This window comes from Grampus griseus (genome assembly GCF_964374135.1).
Source record: "Grampus griseus genome assembly, chromosome: 4".
Lineage (NCBI taxonomy): Eukaryota > Metazoa > Chordata > Mammalia > Artiodactyla > Delphinidae > Grampus > Grampus griseus.
The window spans coordinates 117097337-117118778 of NC_138997.1; the positions used below are offsets into that span (position 1 = coordinate 117097337).

Sequence of the window (21442 nt, forward strand, 5' to 3'; positions counted from 1 at the left end):
TAAGCATAGGAATGCTTTTTGAAATTATACAAATAATCAACCTCTACCTTTACCTTAAGAGATACTGGTATAGTTAACCCAGGGCTGTAATTACCTAGAACACTTACACAGGAATTTCTAAGACTTGACATATTAGCTGAAAATGGCTTTTCTCAAAAAAAAAAAGAAAATGGCTTTTCTCATCTGGTTATTATTATATCTGTTGTATGTTAGCCTACTTGGACTTTCTACCCATAAAGTAAGGACACTTATAGCTGCTGCCACTTCAGAGAACACTTAAGTTTAAAGAGAAAGAAGTAAAGGAGTGTTTTAGAAGTAAAACTATGAAAACAGAAATAAATGTTAGGATCTGTGTGGATTTTGCAAGTTTGAAGAAGTTAAAAATGAAAGGTGGACCATTCATTTCACCAAGTACTAGAAAGTGATACCTTTTTATAAGTATTTTAATGTAATAATTTACTATAATGCTGATCTTTAGCAACAAGTATCTCTATGTGGCAAATTGAGCCAGTTTAGGTGAGGGTGTTCTAACTTTTAAAAAATTATTGAAAACTTTAAAGAAGCAAAACATTATGAGAATTATGTATGAGAAATTTGGTATTTTCTGTGTCAGGATTTTAGTTCTCTTTTCATAAAATGTGTATCCCTAAATATTCCTTTTCCTGGGTGTTCTCAATATTTGCCCTGATTTGAGACAGTGTGGTGGCAAGATGCCCTCCTCTCTTATTTTGTAGCATTATCTTGTAATCATTGCACAGAGGGGTGGCAGCAAAGCTAAAAACCAATATTCAAAAATGAAAATCAGGAAGGAAAAAAACTAGGACAAATACAGACACTTTTCATTCAGTAGTTCAGAGATACCATTAGAATTATTAGCACTATCCATGCTATTGGCTTATTAAAATGAGTATGAATATCTACCTAATTTTCACACATCCAATCAAATCTGTGTTAGCCGTGTTTCACCTGACACAATTGTCTAGTATTTTCTGTGTAACTGACACAGTAAATCCTTTCAGTGTCCTCTTAAATCAGTCAAATTCAAAAGACGAGATCTACATATGATTTGGTATATGTATATTGTTGTCATGAGCTGTAGTAGTATATTTAATAATTGTCTATGCAACTGAGGCTTAGCATGATTTATCATGTATCATCATCTGTGTAGAAAAGTTGTTCCAAAGCTTATGTTTAAATGGCCAACGGAGAGACTTCATAAATAGCCTATAGGAATCAGTTCTGTTCTGCCTCAGCATGCAGACGAGAGGGTTATCATAACGGTGTATTTGTGTAAGCACTCGTCTGTTCCAGTACTTTGATGTGGCTATATGCCACACACCTGTGCATTGCCGGGTCATACAGCATGTAATGGGGATGTGGGCCTGTGACAGGGTGGAGGCAAATTTGTCATACTCAGGGTTGTGATATTTCTTCTGAAGAAAGCTAATATGCCTTTCAGTATGATTGTCAGCTTCTCATCCTCTGTAGAAAGTCAAGGTACTGCTCTATCCTGGTGATAATGCTTTATCCTAGGTAGCACAGGTGAGGAGAAAGATAGAGGAAATGTCCCATAGTAGCTTCTCTTCCACCTGTTTTTGAAGACATGCATCAAAGTTTGTGATTCAGAAGGATAAAGTAAATTTGTATCTGAGGTTTATCTGCAGAGCAGTTATTTTGGTTTGGGTTTCAAGGTACTATAATCGTTTGATCATTTTGAACATGTGCATCTGATATTAGAATAGAATTTACATTGTGGAGTTTACCCCTAGTTCTAGCAAAGGGATTTGGTTCTCCCAGGACAACATACAGAACAAAATGAAGCAAGTGACAGGAGTAAAATAAAGTATATGTGTAAAAGGCTTTGAGAATTTTGTATTTGTGCTTTGAGAATTCAGCAATTGGTAACACTTTCCTCATAGCCTATAATTTATAGTAGTGACTATGGAAAGCCTTAATGTAAATTACCCATTTGTTTTCATAAATTTAGACTGTTTTGAAAACCACATTTGAATAGCACTAATAAAATGTTTGTGAGTAACACATTACTCTGAGACTCTGAATAAGTCCATGTACTGGGGTTTTAGGATGAATAGTGACTGGGTTTTGGTTTGAATTGCTCAGCTATTTAGGGTATAGTGCTAGTCTAGCCACTATATTCCATATAGACCAATTCTCTTCAGTCTCAAAGGCATGGACTTCATGTGTAACCTCAAAGAGTAGCTGATCAAAGGGAGACAGAGAAGGAGGATACTGCTAGATGTGTGCAAACTTAAATCCATTACCCAAACACACACTTTTTAAAAATGGATGCTCTATTGACACGTATTTATGTGTCAAGATTATTCCCTAATTACTATCTCCTTAATATGATAAGGAATTCTATCTTGTCTAGAAGATCCAAATGAGGAGTAAGAATAGTAAAATAATGAAAGTAAAATGGAGGTTCTCTATGGCTTTATGGTGTTTACCGAAGTCAAACTTGTTTGAATAAATTATGTTTCATCCAATAAGATGAGCAATCTAACTATAGAAAAATTATTCATTAGGAAAAATAGTTCACCTCATTGGAACAACATTTTACAAGAATAAGTAGAAAAATAAAAAGCAATAGTTAAAAATATTGAGAGCTTATCACAGTATTAGGTGCTAGCCATTGTGCTAAGAGTTCTACATAGATTATCTGATTTTCTCTTCACAATAATCCGATGAGTGGGTACTACATTATTCTCACATTAAAGATGAGGAGATTGATGTCTAAAGGGATTGAAAGATTTCCCTGATTGAATCCATGTAGCTCTCCCAGGTTTTACCCCGGGTCAAACCTACCATTCTGCCTGTCTCCAAAACCCTGTGCTGTGATAATAGAACAAAGTTTTAAACAATTAAAATAGGATCAAGAATGAAAGAATAAACCCATTGTCCAAAACCCATTGTACCAATATGCCTTCACTGATTGGTCAATGAATCTAAAAAGCTACTTTGATTGATTTTTTTCAAATATAGTTTAAAACACAAGTATAAATCCAAATAGGAAAATGTTTTTTATGTAGTTGTTGACTAAAATTATCAGATGCTTTCACAATATCCTAGCCAGATGTGAGTTCTCAGTCTTAGTACTGGAACACTGAAGAATGAAGCTTTATACATTGGTATTTGCATCTGTGCTTCAGCTATTTTAGTCAAATGGCTGACACCCTTAACATAGCCTCTCCAATATAAGGGGGAATTTGTTAGTGAGTTCATGTTGCTTGTCCTAATTCAAAAGGTCACTAATCTATCATGTGTTCCATAATCTCATTACACAGCAGGGACCTCTTTCCAGTTGTTAAAGAATCAGTAGGAGTGATTGGGCTATTACATGGGGCAATCAGGCATTTTTCTCCTGGCCCATGTGGGAACCTTCATTTTTGAGAGGATAGGAGGTCTGTTCCATCTGCAAATTCTTCCAGATGGCCTGACCCGGAATGGCTTCCATGCCTGATTTGTGAAGGTAGTTCTTAGGCAACAGCAACAAGTGTATGTGGTTTGGGAACTTACTCTTACTTTGACAGAATGCCTTGATCAGATAAAGAACTACTCATGGACAATTTACTGAGTCACTGGCCAGAGTCCAATGAAAGAGTGAAGTTCCTTTCCTTATTGCTTCTTCCTGATAATAATTTTAAAGGATGATTATATTTTTACAACATTTTATTTATAATTTATCCAGATGTGAAGACAATTAGCTGAATGGAAGTATTTTTTCCTTTGCAGAGCAATTAATTTTTCTTTTCCCAAAGGTTATTAGGATATACTTTTTGTAGGCTGCCTATAACAATGTCAAAGAGTTTAGGAAAAAATTATATACACACATACATGCACATTTGTATTATTCTGAGTTTCAGCTATGATATATTGTAAATGGCTTAGAAGCTTTTGATTAAAAAAAAAAGTTATAACCATACTCTAACTCATAGTTGCCTGGATGTTTGAAGTGTCTTCATTATTGTTGTTGTTATAGAAAGTTTCTATGATGAATTATCCTCATTCTAAACCTAGTGATATGCCATGTATAGATTTTAGATTCTTGTCTACAGCAGGATTATTAATTTGGAAGCTATAAATTGAATTTCCAAATATTCAAACAGGCTTCCTTCCTAGGGTGGGTTTGGCTACTTTCATCTGTGTATGCCAGGATCTATGATGGCCGTCTCAAGTTTCAACCCAGGAGTCAAGGGTCATGTAGAGATTATCATGGGATGGCCTAATCTATTATTATTTATTTTTTAAAATAAATTTATTTATTTATTTTTGGGCTGCGTTGGGCCTTCGTTGCTACACACGGGCTTTCTCTAGTTGTGGAGAGGGAGGGCTACTCTTCATTGCAGTGTGTGGGCTTCTCACTGTGATGGATTCTCTTTGCTGTGTAGCATGGGCTCTAGGCACGTGGGCTTCAGTAGTTGTGGCATGCAGCCTCAGTAGTTGTGGCGCATGGGCTTAGTTGCTCTGCGGTATGTGGGATCTTCCTGGACCAGGGATCGAACCCATGCCCCCTGCATTGGCAGGCGGATTCTTAACCACTGCACCACCAGGGAAGTCCCTAGATGGCCTAATCTATAATTCAAATATCATGTACATTTTGCCTTAATACTTTGTAATAAAGAAAGTAATGTTAGTGTGCATTTTGGAATTTTTACTCTTTGGAATGGTTTCTCAAATTCATTTCAAGGTGATCAATGAGTTTAGATCTTGTTATATTCTCTCCTGACTATACAGCTCTTTGTATATTTCTATATGAATGCATATCAACCTTTCATAGTACGTTTTTTTTAAACCTCCAGAAGAACCTTATTTTGAGTAGAGATTATTTAACACTATATGAATTGAAGAAATGAACAGTTATGAATAATTCAGTAAACTGAGAATATGTGATCCAACATGGAACTCCTAGAATGTTTTTGATACAAATAAGTACCTCATGGGGGTGATTGATACTTAGGCAGGTATGGCTGACTACATTTTTCCATATACTGAATATTCTGGGGTATGAGAATGATCCCTTGCCTCTGTTCAATGGCAGTTGTCAAGTACATATTCACCTATTATTTACCCAGTAATTTCAAGGCTGTATAACTGACATATTTAAAAATAGAATTGATATTTTGCTTCTTCTTTCTACAGTTCTAATTTGATTATTTTCCCTAGGCCTGCCACAATGAAAAGTAATATGTCTGTTGACCCTAAAGTGACCTTGAGGAAATGAGGTGCTTATCCTAACTTAGGTAACAGATGATAAGTGTCTGTGTTATAGCTGACCAAAATTCACGTTCTATAGTGTAATTTCTACTTGAATCTAACATTTTGAAGTTGAATATGAGATTTGGTAAAAATATATCCAGTGGAATACATATGAACATGTATTCACATATATATGTGTGTATAACAAATCTTCGGATATTACCAAATGATAGCAAAAGATACCACAAAATTTGCCATGTTTTCTAAGTGATAGTATTCAGTTATCATTTAGTAAAATCATATCTGTAGCCAAAATTGCAGATAAGATAATATTTGATAACAGTCGTATTAAAATAAGACATTCTGAGAAAAGTGGACTTCAGTATTACTTTTTTAGAAAATATGTTGTAGTTCTTGAGTTTGCTTTCACCATGTATCTAGTCAACGTTTGTACTTCTTTAATGATGCAGATATGTCATTTTCCATTGGAAAAAGAACTCCTTTTAGTCACAATCAAAAAACATTTTCTGTTTTTTGTGGCCACTTTCTCAAGACCAAATAAACTGGTAAATAGTAATCTACATCTATGATATTTATTAGAGATTATTTTCAGTTGCTGGCAGTTATAGATAGCTGTTTTTATGTTTTAAGTTTAAAAATTCTTGAAAATTAATGTAAATTTGGAAATCAAAGAACTGAATTATGGAAAATGGTATTTTGTCTCATAATAAAATATTTCTACCTTTAGAATTATGAAACCAAACTCAAAGCAAATATAAAAGTAAGGCTGAAAAAGGAATCTCCAGTCTACTGTGAGTAGACATTATGATAGTTCTTGCTAATTTTCAACTAAATACATTAGAATTTGTTTAGGTTGCAAAGGGAAAAATACTTTTCTGCTCCTGTATTTCATTTGATGGCTCATATGTCACTTTATTTATGGAGTGCTCACTACTCAGCTCATTTTAGTACAACGTTTTATTTTGTGGTTGACCTAAGACATGTGGTTGACCTAAGACAAACTGAAATATGATTTTTTTTGAAAAACACAAAAAAAGTTTGTTTTTTTTTTTCAGTAGATAATGTACAATACAAATGGCTTTCCTTCCATTGAAAGTCATTTTTGGAACTTTTTGCAGTGTGGTCCAGTTTAAGCTGTTTTGCTTTTTGGTGTTAAAGATGTATATTACTTATTTTTGAGAAATTTTGCCTCATTAATTCTTTATGAATTTGAAACCCTTTAGAGTTTGATATGGTATAGTGGATTTCGCTGTGAGTCTAACAGTAAAAAAAAAAAAAAGGTCCCTTCCACGTACCTCATCCATCTCTCTGTGTGGATTAAGTTCCCTCAACAATACTCCTAGGGGCTTATCATGATGATAGGATTTTGTGCCTGCTTTAGTTGTGTTTCCCATATGCAGTACCAATTGTTCAGTGAGTATATACGTAACAGCAGGCATGCCAGTCAGGATTCAGCCAGGATTAACCAGGAGGGCTCTATACTCCAGTGTGGCACACAGCCGTCTTTTGTTTTTCCCATGCCAGAAGCCCCTCATTTTCCCCGTTTTTAGAAAATCCAGACTAGTGTGAACACTCTGGCCTTGTATGGTTCTTTGGGAAGTAAACAGTCTTTCATTTATGATCTGAGTCATAAATTGCAATTCATTTTCTGTGCATCTGTAGAACCTCTAACAAATAAACAATTTTAGAATTGAAATTTAAACAAATGTAATACCTCTTAAATATCCTTAGCACCTATCCTATGTGTATAATAAAGGTAATATTTTTATTATTGCAAAACCAATATATTTACGAACCCTCAATCTCTCTCTCTCTCTCTCTCTCTCTCTTTCGAGAGTGTGTGTGTGTTGATGTGTGTATGCATACAAGTGAATTTACTGTGTGATTCATACTAGTTTCTTCGAGAGTATAAACTTGTAGGGCTCCAAGTAGCTTAAAATAGAGCTGGAATTAGCTTAAAATTTCAAAATCCCAATGTCTTATTTTATATGAGGAAACCGAGATGCAGAGAAATCAAATACGTTGGCCAAAATCATGTAAGTCGTTAAGGGCAGATGTGGGCCTAGACTTAAGGTCTCCTGACCCCTAGAACAGTGATCTTTCTATTGCTTAGAGGTCATCTTAAAGAGCAGTCAAAGCCTAGCAATGAGAAGAGTATTTAAATGTTGATTTTGAGGGAGGTACAGCTTTACAAAGGCCCCTTATCTGCTTATGAAGGAGACTCAGGTCAGCTTGACAGTGAGGACAGGCCATGTTTCTAACACCAAGTGATGTGCCAATTTTCATTTGCAAGGTTATTATGCAAAAGCTAATTTCTTGATATTTACTAATCGAGTGCTTCATGAGGACTTGTTATACCAGTGCTCCCAATCTAGGGCTGTTTTTCAGCTGGGATGTGTAAAAGGGGGGCTGCTTTGCTGGAGTCATGACTCTGGTGTCCGCCGGGTCCAGGTATATATTTTATGATACTTTAAGGCCTTTTAAAATTAGAACTTTAAAACAAACTGAAAAGGTAGCCAAAATCAAAGCATTATTAGGAAACTGTATATGGATTTGTTGAACCATTAACACATATCCATCTTATAAAGGTGCTTGGTTTTACTGAACAGTCTGTGTAGCTTCAAGTTTTAATCTCTTCCTACCTTGATTCACGTTGTCCTCCCCCCCAACACACACACACACACATACACACACACACACACACACACCACACACGCACACACGCACACACACTTAGGCCTCTTACAGTTTTTGTAAGCTGACTCTAGGGGCTACTGGACCCATTCTGTGAGTGCTTAAAGTTCTGTTGTGGTACTCTTATTAAGAAAGGTTCTTGGTTACTAGTGGGGGTATTCTTTATTCATCCATGTATTATTAATTCTTCACTCAACACACATTTATTGAATGCTTCTTAATGGTAGGACATTGTGTGGTGCAAAATACAAAATATAGAAAACTAATTCCTTGAGGCCCAGGAATATGTCTCCCTCATTTAATATATGATTATTTTATTACATGATAACTGACATGATGGAAATGTGCATAGTCTAGTACAAGAGCACAGAAAAGGCCGGACAAGAACTCCTGCAAGTTCTGATGACTGAGCTGAGCTTTAAAGGATAAGTAGGAGTGATCCAGGTACAGGTGCAACAGAAGCATTTCTGACAGAAGTTAGAGCATGACTCATGTCATGGGGAAGTGAAAACAGGCCAGCACAGCCTGGAAAGAAGGGCATATTGGGGCTGAGGTTGGAGTCTGGAATGGGATGGCGGCTCTGACGTGTGCGAGGTGTGTAAGCTTGGACAAATGATTTAGCTTCTCGGAGTCTCGGTTTCCTCATCTGTAAAAACTGAGATAATTACGGAACCTGCCTAATAGAGTTTCTGTGAGAATTACGTGAGTTAATATATGTAAAGTGCATAGAATAAGCCTTGGCAATAGTGAGCATCATGTAGGTTTTCTGCTGCTAGATTATAAAATGAAAAGCAATTAGAGCATATGATACATGAGGCAGAAGTAAAGCTATTGTGCCTCATGGTAGTAAGCTTGGACTGTATGTTGTATAGCTAAAGAGGAGACTTTAAAAGGCTTTAAGCAGTGGGGTGACATGACCAGATTTATTATTTCCATCACTGTGGAGACTGCAGAGAATGGGAAAGTCGAGAGACAGAATTTATTTAGGGAGTTATAAAACTTGGGAGATGTGATCTTGGAATAAACTAAGATGTAGTGGTGGTAGCTGTGGAGAGGAAGGGACAGATAAAGGTAAATGAGTCTGATTAAGCCACTGAGTGGACTTAGTGGTGAGGTGAAGTGGGGGAAGAGTAAGTGAAAAGTGACTCCTAGGTGTCCAATTCTGGTGATTCGGTGGCTGTTGGTACTAGCAACTGACAGAGCTAATAGCAGAAGAGCAGGTTCAGAGGGAAAGGGGCTGGGTTCCGATTTTCACCTGTAGGGCTCATGGTGCCTGTGAAACATGCAGAGAGAAAAGTCCAATGTCGGACTCCAGCTCCAACGAGTCCAGGGAAACCTGAGGGATGGATGGCGTCGGCCAAGGAAATAAGACCTGACACCCTTTGTAGATGTCAGCACATCAAGCTCAAATTTATTTTTCAGAGCAGGTATTTATATTTAGGCAGGTTTCATCATCATGTACAAAATGAAAAAATCTCAACATATTCTAACCTCAAAATATTTTTATCAGTTTTCTGAAAATGTCCCCAGTTTCTAGATGTACTAACAAGATACTTCCCCAAGTTCTCATTAGTTGCAGGTTATTTTCTAGTAGTTAAGCCAAGCTATTATGTAAGTCTTTATTACACAAGTGCAAGCTTCGTGTTCTTTCTGCATGGGCAAGTTTTTTGAATAGTGCCTTGAAAATATTTACAATATATCCTACAGTTCCTGTGTACCTGACTGCACTAGTAGGACTTACAATACCTCCTACGCTCCTGTTTATCATCCGCCAATTGTTGCCAGAGTATTTACCTTTCTTTATAGTGGACCCATATGAAAGCAAAATCATCAACAACCCCTTCGTAGGGGCCACTGTTGTTCAGTTGGGGGCGTTTTCCATAGGAACATCCCTATATTTCCAGATTGTGTATTGCGTTCCCAGTTTCCTGGGGCCAAAATAGGTACTTTCCATTTTGTGATAATAATAGTGGGGGGGGGTAGTAGTTTTTCTCGTTTTCCTAACCCTGGGCGCAAATCCCCCTTGTGCCGTTTCCATATATAAGCTTAACACAGCCAAACAAATCAGTAGAGATGTAGTCCACCGTCCTGGCACAGTGCTGCTTCGCAGTCCTGCCTTTGATTGCATCATGACTTTGTCACGGCGCAGGGACTCCAGGATGGCTTCCAACAGTCCAACAGACATTTGATGTGTGATACTTGGGGGAAAGATCAGGACAGCTATAATTTTAAGAACCATCAGTGTGGTGAGGTTGAAATCATGAGAAGTAATGAAATCACTCATAGATGGAGGACAGTCTTGGAGTGACACCTGTAGTTACAAGAAAGAAATTGTTAGGGTAGAGACAACAAAAGGAGATAGAAGAGCTCCTAGGAGAGCTGGGAAAGAGAACATGCTCATCTTTGCCTCCAGGTATGATTTCCCCACATAAGAATGCCAGGCTTAGATGCTAACAAGTATTCCTCTGGGGCTGCACTTTGCATATGATAACCCAAACCATGAGTCTAAAGTTGCCTGGATTTTCACCCAGGCTGCATGGCCACAGTGAAAATAAGTTAACTGGTCACATGTTTCTCCCTGGTTAGGTGGACCAAGCTTGTTCTCCTGTCCATTGGTCACACAATCATTGTGTCTTTGGGGCCATTGAGTAATGCTAGTTGATTTTCTAAGCATACTGTTATGAGTCTGTACAGTTGGGGCATTAAGTATATCATTTGGGCAGTTATTCCTAAATTAAAGAGATCATTAAAGATCACAAGTTAAAGAGATGATTTGGGCAACTATTCCCAAAAAAAAACCCAAAATAAATCATCTCTTTCTGTGATATTTTATTTTTTTCTTCAGTTTTCTCCAGAGTATTGGAAAGATCTGAACTTTATAGCCACGTCTTTGCAACAAAACAAATCTGCTAATAATTGCCTATGACTAGCTGATAAAAAATCTTTAAGCTTTTCCTGCCTTCATTGTGAATTTCTCTTACACAATGAAAGAATTGTAAAGATACACAAAATTGAGGCAATTAGTTATGTATATACTGGATGTGTCACATGTAAGTGGTGATGGAAATTATTATAAGAATATTTACTTTGTTATTTTAAAATAATTTGCAAACTAGAGGTCCCTGGAAGTCCTTTAAACTTGTGTTACCCTTGTTTGCTTCTACCAGTTGCTGTATTGTGAATGTCATACAAATAGGCATCCCCTAAAAACTCTGAAAAATTTTAACTTGATAACATATGATGAAAAGCAAATAAAAATATACTATTTTAGTAATGGATTAGAAAAGTGCCTAGAGAAGCACCTGTATGTATTTCCCAGATTTCAGATTAGAGTTTGTTATCAAATGAGGATCAAGAGAATGATCAGAAATGACTCATATGATTGTATATTTGTTACCAAGAGAATAATGACATGGCTAAGCGTCCCAAAATGTAGGCAATTTTATAATAAATAAATAATAAAGTGCAACTCTAGATTTAGGGAAACACTGAAAATATATAAAATCAAGTAAGTGATATCAGATTCAACAGATTAAGAAAGTTGGAAATGAAGATCAAAGTCCTAGAAGGAATAGGTGATGTGAACAGATTGCAGGGGTTACTGTAGAACAAGGAAGGAGGGAGGACGCTGGGCGTGTAATCAGCAAGGTCAGGGAGAAATGAAGAAAAGAACATTTATGCCCTAATTAGCCAGCAATTTGTTATAAAACAGCCTTGCCACCTGGAGAGCCGAATTTTAGAATTTATTGGCACAAGCCATCAAATGAGCCAAATTAGAGCAGGCTGTCATCCAGGTCTCCAGCACGGGCTACAGTGAACGAACGATTAGCAACAGCCTCACGCCTCAGGAAGGCTGGGAGAGGAGAAGGTGTACTTAGTAAGAGAAGGGATAACGCAATCAAAGAAGATCCACATACGTTCGTGAGACTTCCCTATTGCAATCAGTCTTTTAAAAGTCAGACAATGCATCTGGCCTTTGACACTCTATATGATATCTCAAACTGAGTATTTTGCTACCGAATGAAACTAAATAGGACAAGAAAGAACTGCTCATCTCTTTATTGCATCATTGTTTATGCTAAACTTTTCCATTAAAGGGTAATGTTTCTCTTTAACCTTGGGGACTGCATGCGGCTCATTGTTCTTTCTCAAACTGAATATCCAGTGTGTTCCTGGAACTCATCACTTCTACCTTTACCACAGTCCCTATTCATTCCTCCTTCTCTGGCCTCCCTCAAGGATGCATGAGTATCCTACCTGTAGTGCTACTGCCAGAGTTCTGTCTTCTGTTTGACTCTGGTAACCTCCTCCTCCCTTTCATCTTGTTTTCTAGGTGCCGAGCCTTTACAGCTTTACACTGTGCTGTGAAGTGGTATTATCTCCCTCTGTATTGACACTTGACGGGAATAATCTAACCCATCTTATCCCAAGCCCGGTTGGATGTTCTGGTCAATATTGTGGCTTCGTATGACCCTCTTGTGTCGAGGGTCAGCCCACATGTCAGTCTTTACACCACTTGTCTATATTTTGTTCTTCATCCTGGGTGGACACTGCAGAGGTTTGGAACATAAATTCTCCTCTCCAAGCCTTTCTGCTCAGAGAGACATTTTATATTCTCCAAATTAAAATGTATTATTATTCATTTCTCTTGTCGTGGAATGCTTTCCCTTCTGCTAGACAAAGCTGATCTGCTTTCCTTTGTCCTCTACTGAGCTCTATTCCTAGCATGCAAGCATTGTCACTTTGTCATTTTAAAAGTCTCGGCATCACTAGAGTTCATGAAATTGTGAGTTCTAATTAGAAGTGTAGTGCTGATTCTCTAAGCACATGAGTACTTGGCATCTTTTCCTCTGGGACTAATCAGTACAAATGGCATTGCCACTGTTTGAATTTTTTCATCTGATTCCAACTAAACTTAGTGGCTCTGAGTTTGAATTCCAACAAAAATGCAGTTACTTGAATTGCTTGGTTTGGGGATATCAGGAAAGCACTGCATTTGTCTGAAAGACAGAATATATTTGCCCTGTAAGTCTATCACTACAATTTCGAAATCAACCAATTAAACACTCTTTATTTTCTTCTGCAGCAACCATTCCTACTCAGTGAGACTGTACTACATTTCCTTGAATAGAGATCCAGTGCCCTCATTCCCTTGTGTAACTTTCCCGACTTTACTCGCTGCTGCCATTGAATGCACTGAGTCTTTTGAAAACCCTTAGATACTAATTAATTTATGGCATATGTCATTAACCTTCCATTCTGCCTTGGTCTTTTTCTGTATAAGACAATAAGCCCTTGGGACATTTGAAATGCTTATATTTACTTGCTTAGTAAACCCTTGGTACCTATCATAACATCCAGTTTTGTTGACAGTAATGGTGATGGACAAAGGACACTATCACACCCCAGAGAAGTGATGAGCCAAGAATGTCTAGTTAGGTTTTTTTTAGAAAGAAATAATAGACAGGAGAAAGCCCTAAGAATAAGATTGAGTCCACTTTAAACTGAGATGGCAACCATCCCATAGTCCTAAAATAATGACTGCTTCTCATGTATATTGTACATGTCTTAATTGCCTCACATTTATTTAAAAACAAAGCCTAAGTGAAATAGGAGCTGACAGAAGCTTAGGCCTGATGTCTTTTCACTCAGATTAGAGACAGGGTCTGGCATATACAACAGCATGATTTCCAACGTCAGTCAGCTGACAGGGTGGTAGGCTAGATAATAAACAGCATTTACAGTTCACTGCGATGAAGGCCATGCTACATATTTTTAAAGAGTGCTCTAGAGATGCATAGTACAGTTCACTACTCAGACCAAGGGATCAGGCAGGACTTTGTGGACATCTCCATATATTTCATCATATCTTGTACCTTACCTGGACTGTAGCCTACCTTGGCTGCCAGAAAACCTTCCAAACTTAAATCCACCTTCTCCTTAACCAGGCTTCCTCTTTCCTTGATCCACTAACATATTTACTCTTCCCTACTCACTACCCGCACCCCTGGTAGGATTAACTGCTTCCTTTTTGTTGCCATAATAGCTTTATAATCTGATCTAGGCTTAGATAGCAGTACATCTTACCCCTCCCCTCTTTTTAATAAAATCAGCACTGTACAGCCAAAGAGATCAGACAGAAAGGCAGGTACCTTGAGGAGGCATTTACCAACTAACCCCCCACTTTTACCAACACTTTTTACCATCGTCCTATTGATATAAGTAGGAGGGGGCTCTGGCTTCATGATAACCTAAGGGTTACTTAGTATGGGAAAGAAGGCCAATAAGACACAGCTTCTGTAACAGTCCTTATGTGCTCAAACCAGATCCTCTGTCTAGGGCATCTCTAGCAGGCAGGAATGAATCAGAGATTCAGTTGTATGGAGCATATGACAAGCAAACTCAAGCAACATAGACTGTTGAATTTCTGGGGGAAAACTGTGTGTTTTTTTTAAAAAAACTATTTATTTATTTATTGGCTGCATCGGGTCTTAGTTGCGGCACCTGGGGTCTTCATCGCGGTGCACATTGTTCTCTCTAGCTGTGGCGTGCGGGCTCAGTAGTTGCAGCACATGGGCTTAGTTGCCCGCAGCATGTGGGATCTTAGTTCCCCGACTAGGGATCAAACTAGCACCCCCTGCATTGCAAGATGAATTCGTAACCACTGGACCACCAGGGAAGTACCGGAAAACTGTATTATGAATGCTGCAGAGTTCAAAGTGCCAGTCTATCCAGGTGTTCAAGTGTCAGTCTTCTTGCTAGACTGGCCTTTGTGATGTTCAAATAAAGTAAGCATGAGGTATTCTCAAAATTAGAAGATTATTTTCTTAGAGGTATTGCGGGGGATGGGGTGTGAGATCACCTCAGAGAGTTGTATAGGGAGGTTGCTTAGGCAATAACAATGCCTTAGTCAATGCTCAACCAAAATGTAAGTGTAAGAAATTACCATGATGACTTTGATTGTTCTTTTTTCTTAAAAAAACAGTTACTTCAAGAAAAATTTTTTTGCTGTCCTTCCTTTCTAGTTCCCAAAGTATGTGTTTATTGTTTATTGGGTGCTGTAATTAAAAATATTAGAGTGTCCCTATTCAAACTCTGTTATACAATTTATGACAATTGAAATGTACTGTTCATAGACCTGCCTATTTTCTCCACTGTGTCGATTCTTGGAGTTTTGCACAATACCTGGCAGTTTATTTATTTATTTTTTTTGCGATGCGCGGGCCTCTTACTGTTGTGGCCTCTCCCGTTGCGGAGCACAGGCTCTGGACACGCAGGCTCAGCGGCCATGGCTCACGGGCCCAGCCGCTCCGTGGCATGTGGGATCTTCCCGGACCGGGGCACGGACCCGTGTCCCCTGCATCGGCAGGCGGACCCCCAACCACTGCGCCACCAGGGGAGCCCTATTTTTAAATAATGAGTAAGTTAACCCATTGTTGATTGAGCATATACAACTTAGATCTCTACTAAATAATACTGAAGAATACTAGAATAGGTATATCTGGGTAATATGGCCAGGGCAACCTAGTGTACCTGGATCATCTGTATAACTCAGGTGAAACTAGGACTCAGCCTGAATTATTTAAATAATTCCCCGAGTCCTCTGCAAAAGGCTATAACGCAGAGGTAGAACAAAGCAAGGAGAATGGCATTCTTTCCTACAGCCAGCTTTTCAAACACTCCACTTCCTTGTTTCCATGGCATTGGAATCTCCTGGGTACATTGCCAGGAGATTCTCCTTTAGGAATTGAAAAGAAGAAAGAAAAGAAGAGAAGATACAGAAACCCATTGCGGTGTTTTCTGAAAACAGCTTGGCTCTCCTGCTGGTCACCGACGGCTGCCAGGCTGTAGAAATACCGCATCTGATGGAGCCCAGGCCGCCTCTACTCAGCATGCTGGAAATGTGTGATTAATTTTGTTTGACAGCAGCAAAAAGTGTGCCCTACCTTGGATGTCAGCTGATTATTTCCAGTATGGTTGCTGCTGCAAATTCCATTAATGATTTGTAATACCTATTCAACTTATGAGAGGAGAAAAGTGCTTTTCTGAAAAAAGAAGAGTAAATTGGACGCAGTCTTATGGAAAATCTTAATCTACAGAGTGAACATGTGATGGCAGAGTAGTTGAGGAATAGATCAGCAATTTCAAAATTTTTTTATACAAAGGATTTGGTCTGTTTTGATAGTCTATCACCTAAGAATGTGTTGTGAAGAATTAAAATGTTTGATTAACGCGCTTTCCTTTTCTTCCCAGTGTGCAAATATGACAAATTTAAATGTTCAATTTGATGTGTATTTATTAAGTGCCTACTGTTAAGTGTTCAAGGCCCTTAGTAAGTATTTATTGAGTTGAATTGAGTATACTATTATAAATGCTTATGCCTAAGACCTAGTGCAGCCCTTTGGAGAGCCTACCATCTAAGATGGTGTTTCTCAGCTGTGGTGCCATGAATCCCAGAAATTTAAAACAATTCTGATGCCTGGGTCTCACTCCCCAGAAACTGTGCTTTAATGAGTCTTAGGTGAGGCTTGTGGCCTCAGTTTCTGTCATATGTCTCCTCATATGCATGATGTGCCACTGGATTTGAGAAAAAACAACTGGTCTAAAGGAAGTGAAAAGGTAGATGGCCAAGTCCAAGTCAATGTTCAAAGGACAGTGTTTATATGATTTGTCTATTTGATAAGTATGAGAATTTGGAAGAAGGGGAAATTACATTCTATTGAGGCCATCAGGAAAAATTTCATGAAGAGGTAATATTTCAATGGACTTGAAATGTGTAAAATTTTGACTGGCAGAGTTGGGTGTCCAGGAAGAGAGTCAAAGTCAAGGATGAGATAGAATGGGGCCAGCTCTGTGAACACTGAGTAGCTAATGCATATTTTGAGAAAAGTAGTATGGGGTTGATTGCTATTATGAAAAGTACCATGGATTTGTAATTTTGGGTTAGCTAGTAAGAGCCCAAGTACATTTATGAAATGGTGGGATATTTCAACAACCTTTTTTTCTCATGCTCTAAACATTACTCCTAAGACCACAAGATTGAAAGTGCCTTATGTATGGTGCAGTAGGTATAGATTTAAAAATGTACTTTAGACAACAGTGTAAATTAACTATACTTCAATTAAAAATGGTTGTAAAAATGCACCTTGCTATTCAAAGCGTGTGGTCCTCAGATCACCAGCATTCATATTATCTGTAGTTTGTTAGAAATATAGGATCTTGGGGCCCACCCCAGACCTAAGAATCAAAATATACATTTTAGAAAGAGTTTTGTATATACACTAAAGTCTGAGAAATACTACTTTTGTATCTAAATTACTATTACAACTATACAGCTATAATCAACTGAGGACAGTAGAGAAGTAAGCACATGTTTCAATAAATTAAATTATACTTGACTGTGAATGAGAACAATATATAATATTGACAGGCAATAATTGTGTCTTTTTATCAGATTTAAAAAATATCTATCACACCTTATTTTCCCATATGATAATTTCCTTAAGCATGATTAATGCATTAAATTCATGTGACTTTCAGAGGTATTCCTCTTGAGTTCCAATCCTCATGTCCTGAATGAAGATCTTTTCACTTTAGACCTTGATAATATTGCGTTTGCTTTTCAAATGGATGTCCTCAAAATCACCTCTGAAACCCCATTATAATCCACTATACTGTGCCACTGCCATCCTACTGCATGTGGGTTTGGTGGCATATGGCAGATGGGAAAGAAAGACAGGGGCCTGTGAAACTTCATCCATGGAAACCTGGATGCCAGAATAGACCTGATGTACATGGGGAGAGGGTCTAGCATAGATGCTTAAGCATTATTTACCTCTTTAATCTGAAGTTAACACATAACTATAAATAGTGGTTCAGAGAGGTTTTGCTAAATGGCAGAATATTTTATGAATGGCTCTTTTCCAACAGAGCCTCCGATTCAAGAAAAGGCTGTATATTCACAAATAATTATTAAGACTTTCCTTTTCTCAAAATAGCACTGGATTTGGTGATCTGGTTAAATATCCTTAGGTTGATATTTGGCAACAAGAGCTATTTTGCTTTAGATGTAGAAATCATCTGCTTTTCTCAAACTTTAGTGTGCAAAAGAATATCTGAGGATGTCGTTCAAAAAAGATATCCCAAACCCTACTGAGATTCTGATTCAGTAACTTGGAAATGGCTCAGGAATCTGCATTGAAACAAATATTCCAGGAGATTCTTTTATTGGTTCTAAGAATACTACATTTTGAAAAAAACATTGCTGTAGGCATTATATTCTTAGGAAGTGATAACTTTCTTCCAGTATCAGTATTAGCTAAAACCTAATTGTCAGGCTATTACCTAAGCTTAGTAAACTGTAGATTAATCCACTTAATCATGCAAGCTTTCTGAAGGAGATGATATTAGAAAATGATTTTTTAATTCACTGTAGAATTTCATATTCTAAGCATTGAAATGTACAATCCATTATAGTTGATTATTGATCATGTTGCATTTTTGCAGGAAATAGTTCAGTACATTTTTTGTAAGAAATTTATAATTAGTATCTGACTTTACTGGGCTAGAAATTTTTTGTTGTTGTTTTGTTTTGTTTTTTTCCATACCTACTTACCATTGTAGATGGAAAGGAGGGAAGAAGAAAAAAGAATATAAGAAAATAGGAACGGATGTTCCTATCCGTTGTGAGGTCATTCAGTGGGCTGAGAAATATTAGATAACAGTTGTCCTGTTGAAAATCTGCTGCATGGGTCAATGTCAGGTTTTATCTTAGAAAGTGGGGAGTTTGTATCATTTCTCCTCCTTAATTTATCAGTGACTTTTTACAACTGTGACTAGTCAATGACTTTATTGCATTCCCATGTAAAATGGAGCTAAGAGCTTTTGTAATACAGAAGAAGATACAAGAGATAAAAAACTCAGGTTGACAAATTTGAAATACCTTTTTGACAGTAAGGGAGAACAATGTACTTGATTTACGTTACTTAAGACACAAAGAAACCTTTTATTTGAGATATAGTATGATCAAAATATGATTAAATTACCTTCATGTTCTGTATCACTTCATCTCTTTTTTATGTTGAAAATGTAATTTTAATAGGTAATGCTTCATCTTACATAGGAGCACAATAAAATACACCACATTCTGAAGAAACTCCAGAAGTTACGAGAATAAGAGTGGGGAAAACTCAGATGGGCTACAATGTCCATTACCTTAAACTGCAAGAGACAAAGGTTCCAACCCACAGGTTAACATTTACATACTTATGACTGACTGCATTTATGTCTTAAAAACAACAAGAGTCAGGAATTAGATATGGAAGGGTGGGAAAGAACAGTTTTGTGGGGGAGGAACTCTGTCAATGCAGAAAAAAGAGCTGATTATCAAATTAAAGAATAAAAGGAGCTCCCGTAGCTAATATTAGAGGGATGACAGTAAGAATCATTAACTGAGGATATGATGCCTTCTAAGGGAGAAACCTTTCTGATGATACTTATGCAAGCTGGCTGCTTGAGATTTGCTCAGCAGGTCTGTAAGAAAGACTCATAAATGCCTCAGCAAACCCCAAGTGATTATCAGATTGGTGTTTCCTAATAATCCACACCGGTGGTCACACATGAAGTTTTGAGACAAGAAATAAGAGCAAGGTCATAACGCAAATGGCAGACACAAATGTGGCACAGGTGAAAGTCCCACACAAAGCCAGTCACAAGTGTGGCTGTGCTGTGACTCTATGATCGTCTAACTAATCAGACAATACAAACACATTTCAAATTTCTAGGAGGTAAAAAATGTCACATACTGATGCTTTAGGCGTGCTCAGGGCCAGCTTATAAATACTCCATTCAGTGATGTATCTTAACGCAAATTTGCATCAGTGAAAAGAAACTGGCAAAATCTCTCTCTCACCATTCAATTTGTCAGACGGTGAAGACCAAAATAGAATGTTTCATCAGTTTTAATTTTTAAATACGATGGTCACATTGGGAAAAATGAAATAAACACAGTAAAATAAACTGTACAGAGGCAAAGTAGAATAACAAAAATTTTTTTATTAAAATATAAGTTTTACAGAAGTTTCCAGACAAGCCATACAAAGTGGTCACAAGCTTTTAATTGAAGGGAGGATTCTACACTTGACAGCAAAGTCACAACGTTATTAGTGAGGGCCGTGATGTTTGCGTAATGTTCCCATTTTGGTTCAAACAATCAAGCTTGTCCATCTACAGTGTCTAAATAAAGTTAGACTTGGCTAGAGAGCATATTCTAAAGAACTGGTTAGCTGCTTTTAACCAATGCAATCAGATCACCATAAAAAGGGGGTAAGGAGCCCATAAAATGAAAACTACCTTCCCCCCCACCACTAAAAAAAAATAATAATAAAAAAAGAAAAACACCCACACCCCTGCAGCTAACCCTGACAACTACCTTCATTCATAGTGCTTTATACTTAAACCATGATGAGGGAGATTAATAAAAGCAGAGAAGGGCCACTGCTTTTAAACATTTCACAACAACCCAGATGATATTTCTAGCCTCTGCTCATGCTTTACAACAGTGAATCAGGACAAGACATAGATTTGCTACTGTGCATTTACTCACCAGAGGACTGAAGATGTCTGGGCTTTTATTCTGTAATGTTTCTGAGACTGTGTCCATTAAATGCAAACAAAAAAGGAAGAAGCCTTGGCAGAACAGGGGAAGTGATGTACACTTGATGATTGGATAGATTTAAATATTATTCGTGGCATATAGCCTAGTCCATGCTCTAGCTGTTTCTATGGCTTGGGCTTCGTTGGTCTTCCACTGCTCCGCTACATCATTTGCTGATGGGTCATCTGGGTTGGGAGCAGTTAACAAAGCCTGGATCGATAGCAGGACTGCGTGGATCTGCAGTACTGGGGACCACTTATCCTTCAAAATATCTAAACATATTCTTCCCAACTTGTCTACATTAGGATGATAAATTTTGGTCATGAAACATACTTTAGGGGCTGCCATTGGGTATTCTTCTGGAAGGAATAGTTCAAGTTTAAAAGTCCCTCCCTCAAAGGGGGAATACCTGAGGGCCAGCAATGACCACATGAAAATAACGGGCGTTGCTCTCATCTGGTTCTGCTTTAATGCCGGAAACTGGTTCTACCAGCAAACACTGGGTTTCCTTGATAATCCTGGGGGCAGCCCGGCCATCTTGTCGGATCCCGAGTTCGGCCTCTGGTCTGGTTTCCGGCCCACTTTCTCTCTTGTTCCTAATTTTATTCTGCATCAAACAACAACAACAAGTGTCTGTAACATTTTAGACTTTGTTATATTCAAAGCCAGTTTATCTTCAGTCAGTCATGCAGGGTTTTGTCAAGGGAGGGTGTCAAATCTCATTCTCTGAATGTCTTTAAAAAGAAAATACATTTCAGGAATACTCACAAACTCTTGGATTAGCAAACTCAAACAAATATAGAACATAATATTTAAAGCTGATGAATGTAAAACGTCCCTCATATATTGCTGGTG

At 37.7% G+C, this 21442-nt stretch overlaps 1 pseudogene across 1 annotated transcript; it reads right to left on the reverse strand.

Moving 5' to 3' along the window:
* Window positions 1-20593: 20593 nt before the first annotated feature.
* LOC309822007 (ubiquitin-conjugating enzyme E2 N-like) lies at window positions 20594-21124 on the reverse strand (annotated as a pseudogene). The gene has a single exon. The product of its transcript is annotated as a ubiquitin-conjugating enzyme E2 N-like (transcript).
* Window positions 21125-21442: the final 318 nt, after the last annotated feature.